General features: G+C 39.9%; 1 non-coding gene across 1 annotated transcript; it reads left to right on the forward strand.

The window, feature by feature from the left end:
* Positions 1-2,978: 2,978 nt before the first annotated feature.
* TRNAQ-UUG (transfer RNA glutamine (anticodon UUG)) lies at positions 2,979-3,050 on the forward strand. Its single transcript has one exon. It is a non-coding gene; the product is annotated as a tRNA-Gln (tRNA).
* The last annotated feature ends 4,374 nt before the right edge of the window (positions 3,051-7,424 follow it).

Here is a 7,424-nt window from a genome sequence, read left to right on the forward strand (position 1 = left end):
AGGACTATGGGGAGTGCATTATACTATATGGAGTACTATGGGGAGTGTAGTATACTATAAGGAGGACTATACGGAGTGCATTATTCTATATGGAGGACTATGGGGAGTGCATTTTACTATATGAAGGACTATGGATGTGCATTATACTGTGTGGACGACTATGGGGGTGAATTATACTGTATGGAGAATTAAGGAGGATGCATTATGCTATATGGAGAAGTATAGAGGACATTTTGCTATATGGAGTGGCATGGTACTATATAGAGGACTACAGGGAGTGCATTATATTATATCGAAGACTATGTGGAGGCAATTATACTATATGGAGGGCTATTTGGGTCATTATAATAGTTGGAGGGCTATGTGGGAGCCTTTATATTTTATGGAGGGCTATATGGGGCAATTATACTGTTGCAAGCAATTATGCAGTGTAAAGGTTTGTGTGGGGTCCATCATACTGTGTCCAGGGCTGTGTGGGGGGGGACAGTTGGGGGATCATTCTGTATTGGGGTCACCATACTTTACCAGGGAATTTGAGGGGACTACAGTAGGGTCTTCATACTGTGTTTGTGGAGGGTACTGTGCAGGGATTCCCTGGGGGGTATCTTATAGTGTTTTTGGGACACTTTTGTTGTCATCATGTTTTAATGGGGACAATGAAAACGGAATATAGGACTACAATAGGAGGAAAATTACTTTGTAAGGGCTGCAAAGTTTAGAGACTTAATCTTCTGTGACCCCGCCAAATATTAATAATTTTTTTTGGGGTGGGTGGGGTCCAATGATTTCTATGTACGCTCCTGCTCCAAAGCTATTAGCTAACTATCCTGCAGTCAGCAAAAAACAATGCAGCACATGGTAAACGGTGCAACATTTGTAAAAATGAATTGCTAAAGTTTATTTTAGCACGAAATACGAGAATTTAAAATAAATAAATAAAAATGTCACAATTGTTGTCAATATCTTTTAAGATACAAGTTATTTTTCAAAGTAAAATACAGATGTATCAGTGTACAGGAGCGGCCATGTGCCCGAGTCATCTGTAGGATCTCAATATGTAGATCAGACTAGTGTGTCATGTGCTTCTAACAGTGGAGGGGGGATTGGAGGTCCACCCGTGGCTGTTAACCAGTTAAATTCTGCTGTCAATCTCTGACAGCGGGATTTAAATCCCGCCCATGAATACCCTTGTCATGTGATCGGGGGCACTGATAGGTTGTCATGACAGCCGGGAGTCAGCAGAAGAATAACTCATGGCCAGCATTCACAGTACTTGCTGTACAAGGTCTTATAATAATCTGTTTCGGAGATGTCTGGACATTTTTCCTACTGAAAAATTACAAAAGTTTCATCACTTTTTAACTCTATCCTTGAACTTCTGTCATCCTTTGTCTTCACAACACAGGGAAAACTGTGTATACTTACAGTACCATAATACAAGATCATATAATTATCTCTCTCTATGGAACCTGAACATTTTTCCCACTAATTAACATTCACGTTGATGTGAATTGTGATATAAGTGTCCAGTGTGGACTGAAAACACCGGTGTCCTATTCTTGTCTTGTAAACTATTTTTAGGGGAGTCAAGAAGGGTATCGTGTTCTTTCCCTTCTCTTTCTGTCTCCTCACTGGAAAAGCACAAACCTCAGACATATTAGATGGTTCCATGGTGTAATGGTTAGCACTCTGGATTCTGAATCCAGCAATCCAAGTTCAAATCACAGTGGGATCTGAGTTTCTTTACTTGAATTTGTCAATTTCTATTCACATCAGAAAGGAAGATTAAATCTTTCTGTCTCTTTTAAGATTTCTGGTGAAATTTGAATGCATGAAAAGTTTAGCCAATATCTGCATAAAAATTCTTTATTAAAAATCTTTATTTTCACTGCTAACAAAACACATGTAACATTGGCAATCAGAAGTATACTTGATGAAGATGATAAATATGTCTCGATAGACCATATTGAAAAATTCTAAAGCAAAAACAAAAAAAGCACCCCCCCACCAATAAAAGAAAAAAAAATTCAGTTGTCAACAGTCGGTAATCCAGTGCGTTAGAACACTTGACCATGCTACCTGATATGTTTCCACAATATTTCACTTATTGAAGGGGTCATTCAATGTGTGAAAAATTTAATCTTGACTAAAGTGATTGAAAAATACATGTGCATAATAGATGACTAAGAAACATTACAAACGTTTACATTTCTTTCTTACCATCGCCTTTGTACCCTTGAAGATACAGGACCATCAAATAAAATGTTTATTGGCCTGAGTGAATGGGCCAGGAAATGAGCGCTGCCGCTAAACAATCTAAATGGAAGGCAGAATGTAGAACTTGGCATCAGCTACCAAGGAACCATGGAGTTGCTATAATACTCACCCAAACATCGCTTAGTTCCAACTCTGAACATTAGGAGTTTTGGGTGTTGGACGGCCATCCAGCTCATATTGCTGACTTATCCCACAGATAAGTCATCAATTGTTAAAGAATAACAGTTGCTTTAATTTTTAAAAATGTTATTTTTCCTACTAATTGATATTGATGGGGACGTTGATGTTGATTGTGATGTACTGTAAGTGTGCAGTGCGGGCTGGAAACATTGATGTCCGATTTTGGCATAAGTGAGATCACGTCCTTTCTCTACTCTTTCTCTCTCTCCTTTCACCAGAAAACATCAAACTTTCCTCAATATGAAAATGTCTTGAAGGTGGATTTGTATTATATATGTAAGTAAACTTGTCATCGTTAAAAGTTTGAATCCAACACATTTTGGAGGAACTCATTTTTTTTTTTTTTATATATTTTCTTGACTATACCGATTGTCAATTTCTATTCACATCAGAAGGGAAGATTGGATCTTCCTGCCACTTAATAATTATTATTAATTATTATTATTACTATTATTAATTACAGGTGTGTATGGTTCTGGTTCATTTATGAAATATGAGAGTCAGGTGTTGGCTACTAAGCAGGTTCCATGGTGTAATGGTTAGCACTCTGGACTTTGAATCCAGCAATCTGAGTTCAAATCTTGGTGGAACCTACATTTTTTGTTGACTTTCTTGGTGTCTTTGGCTTAGGTTATAATACAGGTGCATCTTACTAAATTCAAATATCATCAAAAAGTTAATTTATTTCAGTTCTTCAGTACAAAAAGTGAAACTCATATTATATAGAGTCATTTCAAACAGAGTGATCTATTTCAAGTGTTTATTTCTGTAAATGTTGATGATTACGGCTTACAGCCAATGAAAACACAAAAGCCATTATCTCAGTAAATTAGAATACTTTATAACAACAGCTTTAAAAATGTTTTTAAAATCCAAAATGTTGTCCTACTGAAATGTATGTTCAGTAAATGCCCTCAATACTTGGTCGGGGCTCCTTTTGCATCAATTACTGCATCAATGCAGCATGGCAGTGATCAACCTGTGGCCCTGCTGAGGTGTTATGGAAGCCCAGGTTTCTTTGATAGCAGCCTTCAGCTCATCTGTATTGTTGGGTCTCGTGTCTCTCATCTTCCTCTAGACATTCTCTATGGGGTTAAGGTCAGGTGAGTTTGCTGGCCAATCAAGCACCATGATATTGTTGTTTTTAAGCCAGGTATTGGTACTTTTGACAGTGTGGACAGGTGCCAAGTCCTGCTGGAGAATGAAATGGCAGAGGGAAGCATGAAGTGCTCTAAAATTTCCTGGTAGACATCTGCGCTGACTTTGGTCTTTGACCTACACCAGCAGATGACATGGCTCCCCAAACCATCACTGATCATGGAAACTTCCCACTAGACCTCAAGCAGCTTGGATTTTGGCCTCTCCACTCTTCCTCCAGTCTCTGGGACCTTGATTTGCAAATGAAAATTGGAACTCTTGGACCTTGTTGAGTATGTCAATGACTGCCTTTTGGACATCTGTCAAGTCAGCAGTCTTCCCCATGATTGTGGAGCCTACTGAAACAGACTAGGGGACCTTTTTAAATGCTTAGAAAGACTTTGCAGGTGTTTTTTGTTAATAATTTTAATTTGCTAAGATAATGACTTTTGTGTTTTCATTGGCTGTAAGCAATACTCATCAACATTAACTGAAATAAACACTTGAAATAGATCACTCTGTTTGTAATGACTCTATATAATATGTGAGTTTCACTTTCTGTTTTGAAGAACTGAAATAAATTAACTTTGTGATGATATTCTAATTTAGTGAGATGCACCTGTATGTCTCTATGTAGGATGGCTTAAAGGGAATGTCTCAGCCGAAAATTACCTACTGTTTAAATCAGGATTTTATTTTGTATGTATTTTTTTTTGTTCAGGGTAATTCATATGTGTTGCTTTTCATATCACATTCTGCATAGCTCCCAACTGTTCCAAATCTAGTGGGACAGTTCCAATGTGGATGAGCTGTCCTGCTATCCCGAGAGGTCAGGGCAATGTCCCGACTTCCACTCACTCTGTGTGAAGATTTTCCTGCTGTCTTTTAACTGCTCCGTAGCTCCTTCTCTGGGGGGGGGGGGGCAGACCAGCATTTCTCTGTTCTCTACATACTTAAATTCAAATTAAATTAATTCATTCTTCTCTCTTCCTGAGATGTGATATCCCTGGTGTTCAAACACCTAACATCTTTCATTAAAAGCAACAGCAAAGGCTATTAACCACAGGATGCATTGTCAAGTATGGTCCTAAATTACAGGCAGCATGCAAATGCATAAATACAATAATTGTTGGATGTCCCAGATTGTGAATCGAGCTCCATGCCTCCAGTGCAAGCGACTATAGAAAAATTATTTAGAAAAAAGTGAAAAGATGTAAAAGTATGAACATATATAAAATCATTAAATGTCTGCTGGCAAATTCAAAAAGTCTCGCAAACAAAATAAATGACCTAGAGGCTCTTATATCGGTCATAGAATATGATGTGGTGGGCATTACCCATGACTGAGTGACAAACATGGAGGGATATACTACATTTAGAAAGGAAAGATAAAAAATTGGGGGGGGTATATTTTCATAAGATCCAACTAAAAACCTGTACTTAATTTGTCGTAGAAATATGTGTCGTAGAAAATATTAAAAATCTCTGAAGTCATTCACACCCTCCCTCCTTTTTCCCCTCTGTCATTTGAAAAGAGAGCTGAGGATCTCAGCTAACCGGATTAATTAATATGCAAGAGCTCTCTTAGGATAAAAATCTGTACAATTGGCAGATAATTGAGACTTGGACAGCCATAAAGACATGTGTTAACGCATAGACACAGTTTAACATATGGGCAAGGGACTGAATGAAGATGTGAATGAATTGTATAGAGATAAAGAGTGCAAAACTTGAATAGATAGGAAATCTCTTGTTAATTATCAAAGGGAATATAGCACACTCTGTCACGGATGTGTCAGAGGTGACAGACAGTCGCCCTGCAGTGGGTTGCAGGAGATCCTCACGTTTGGCATTGCAGACTGCTGCTTAGATAGGAGGCTGTATTTAGGATCGAGCAACTACCTCTCTCTTGCTAATTTGCTCTCTGGCCTGGGTGTATACAGTGCCTAAAAGTAGTATTCAACCCCCTGCAGATTTAGCTGGTTGACACATGCGGAATTAACTTGGCATTGTGACATTTGTACTGTAGATCAGCCTGGAAGTGGGAAATGCACTGCAGCAAATATTGTTTTTTTTTTTTTTTTTTTAAAAACGTTATAAGTTAATTCAGAGTGTCATTTATTATTCAACCCCTCAAACCACAAGAATTCTGTTTGGTCCCCCTAAAGTATTAAGAAGTAGTTCAGGCACCAAGAATAATGAGCTTCACATGTGTGGATTAAAGATCTCTTTTGGCAGCCTTTTCTGACTAGTTAAGACCCTCCCCAAACTTGTGAACAGCACTCAGACATGGTCAACATGGGAAAGACAAAGGAGCATTCCAAGGCCATCAGAGACAAGATCGTGGAGGGTCACAAGGCTGGCAAGGGGTACAAAACCCTTTCCAAGAAGTTGGGCCTACCTGTCTCCACTGTTGGGAGCATCATCCGTAAGTGGAAGGCTTATGGAACTACTGTTAGCCTTCCACGGCCTGGACAGCCTTTGAAAGTGTCCTCCCGTGCCGAGGCCAGGCTTGTCCGAAGAGTCAAGGCTAACCCAAGGACAACAAGGAAGGAGCTCCGGGAAGATCTCATGGTAGTGGGGACATTGGTTTCAGTCAATACCATAAGTAACGTACTCCACCGCAATGGTCTCCATTCCAGACGAGCCCGTAAGGTACCTTTACTTTCAAAGCGTCATGTCAAGGCTCGTCTACAGTTTGCTCATGATCACTTGGAGGACTCTGAGACAGACTGGTTCAAGGTTCTATGGTCTGATGAGACCAAGATCGAGATCTTTGGTGCCAACCACACACGTGACGTTTGGAGACTGGATGGCACTGCATACGACCCCAAGAATACCATCCCTACAGTCAAGCATGGTGGTGGCAGCATCATGCTGTGGGGCTGTTTCTCAGCCAAGGGGCCTGGCTATCTGGTCCGCATCCATGGAAAGATGGATAGCACGGCCTACCTGGATATTTTGGCCAAGAACCTCCGCTCCTCCATCAAGGATCTTAAGATGGGTCGTAATTTCATTTTCCAACAAGACAATGACCCAAAGCACACAGCCAAGAAAACCAAGGCCTGGTTCAAGAGGGAAAAAGTCAAGGTGTTGGAGTGGCCTAGTCAGTCTCCTGACCTTAACCCAATTGAAAACTTGTGGAAGGAGCTCAAGAATAAAGTCCACATGAGACACCCAAAGAACCTAGATAACTTGGAGAAGATCTGCATGGAGGAGTGGGCCAAGATAACTCCACAGACCTGTGCCGGCCTGATCAGGTCTTATAAAAGACAATTATTAGCTGTAATTGCAAACAAGGGTTATTCCACAAAATATTAAACATAGGGGTTGTATAATAATTGACCCACACTTTTATGTTTAAAATTTATTAAAATTCAACTGAGCAACATAACTTTTTGGTTTGTAAGATTTATGCTTCTGATCATAAATCCTACTCTCGTTTGCAGTTTGAAGGCTTTAACTTATTTGCATCTTATCAAACCAGTTAAATCTGCAGGGGGTTGAATACTACTTGTAGGCACTGTATATACCTGGTGTGTCTGAGAGGGCATCGCCGGTTATATTTATTTCTACTTGTGAAGCTTAGCAGGAACAGTACCTCGTCCTCTCTGCTGCTTGAGGCCTTGTGCACAAAATTGGAATTCATCTAAAGCTAAGCCATTTTCCCCTATTTTGTCTACCCTTGCTGTCTTTAGAGTTTTAGTGGAGGTTGACTAGTGCTCATCTTCCATCCCTAGCCATAGCCTTACGCCAGGGAAAGTAGGGCAAGGCACACGATCGGCGATAGCTGGGGAGGCGATATAGGGACTTTAGTTGAAATCAGTATA

Source organism: Phyllobates terribilis, unplaced genomic scaffold (assembly GCF_046119375.1).
Source record: "Phyllobates terribilis strain yellow unplaced genomic scaffold, ASM4611937v1 Scaffold_11__3_contigs__length_659146591, whole genome shotgun sequence".
NCBI lineage: Eukaryota > Metazoa > Chordata > Amphibia > Anura > Dendrobatidae > Phyllobates > Phyllobates terribilis.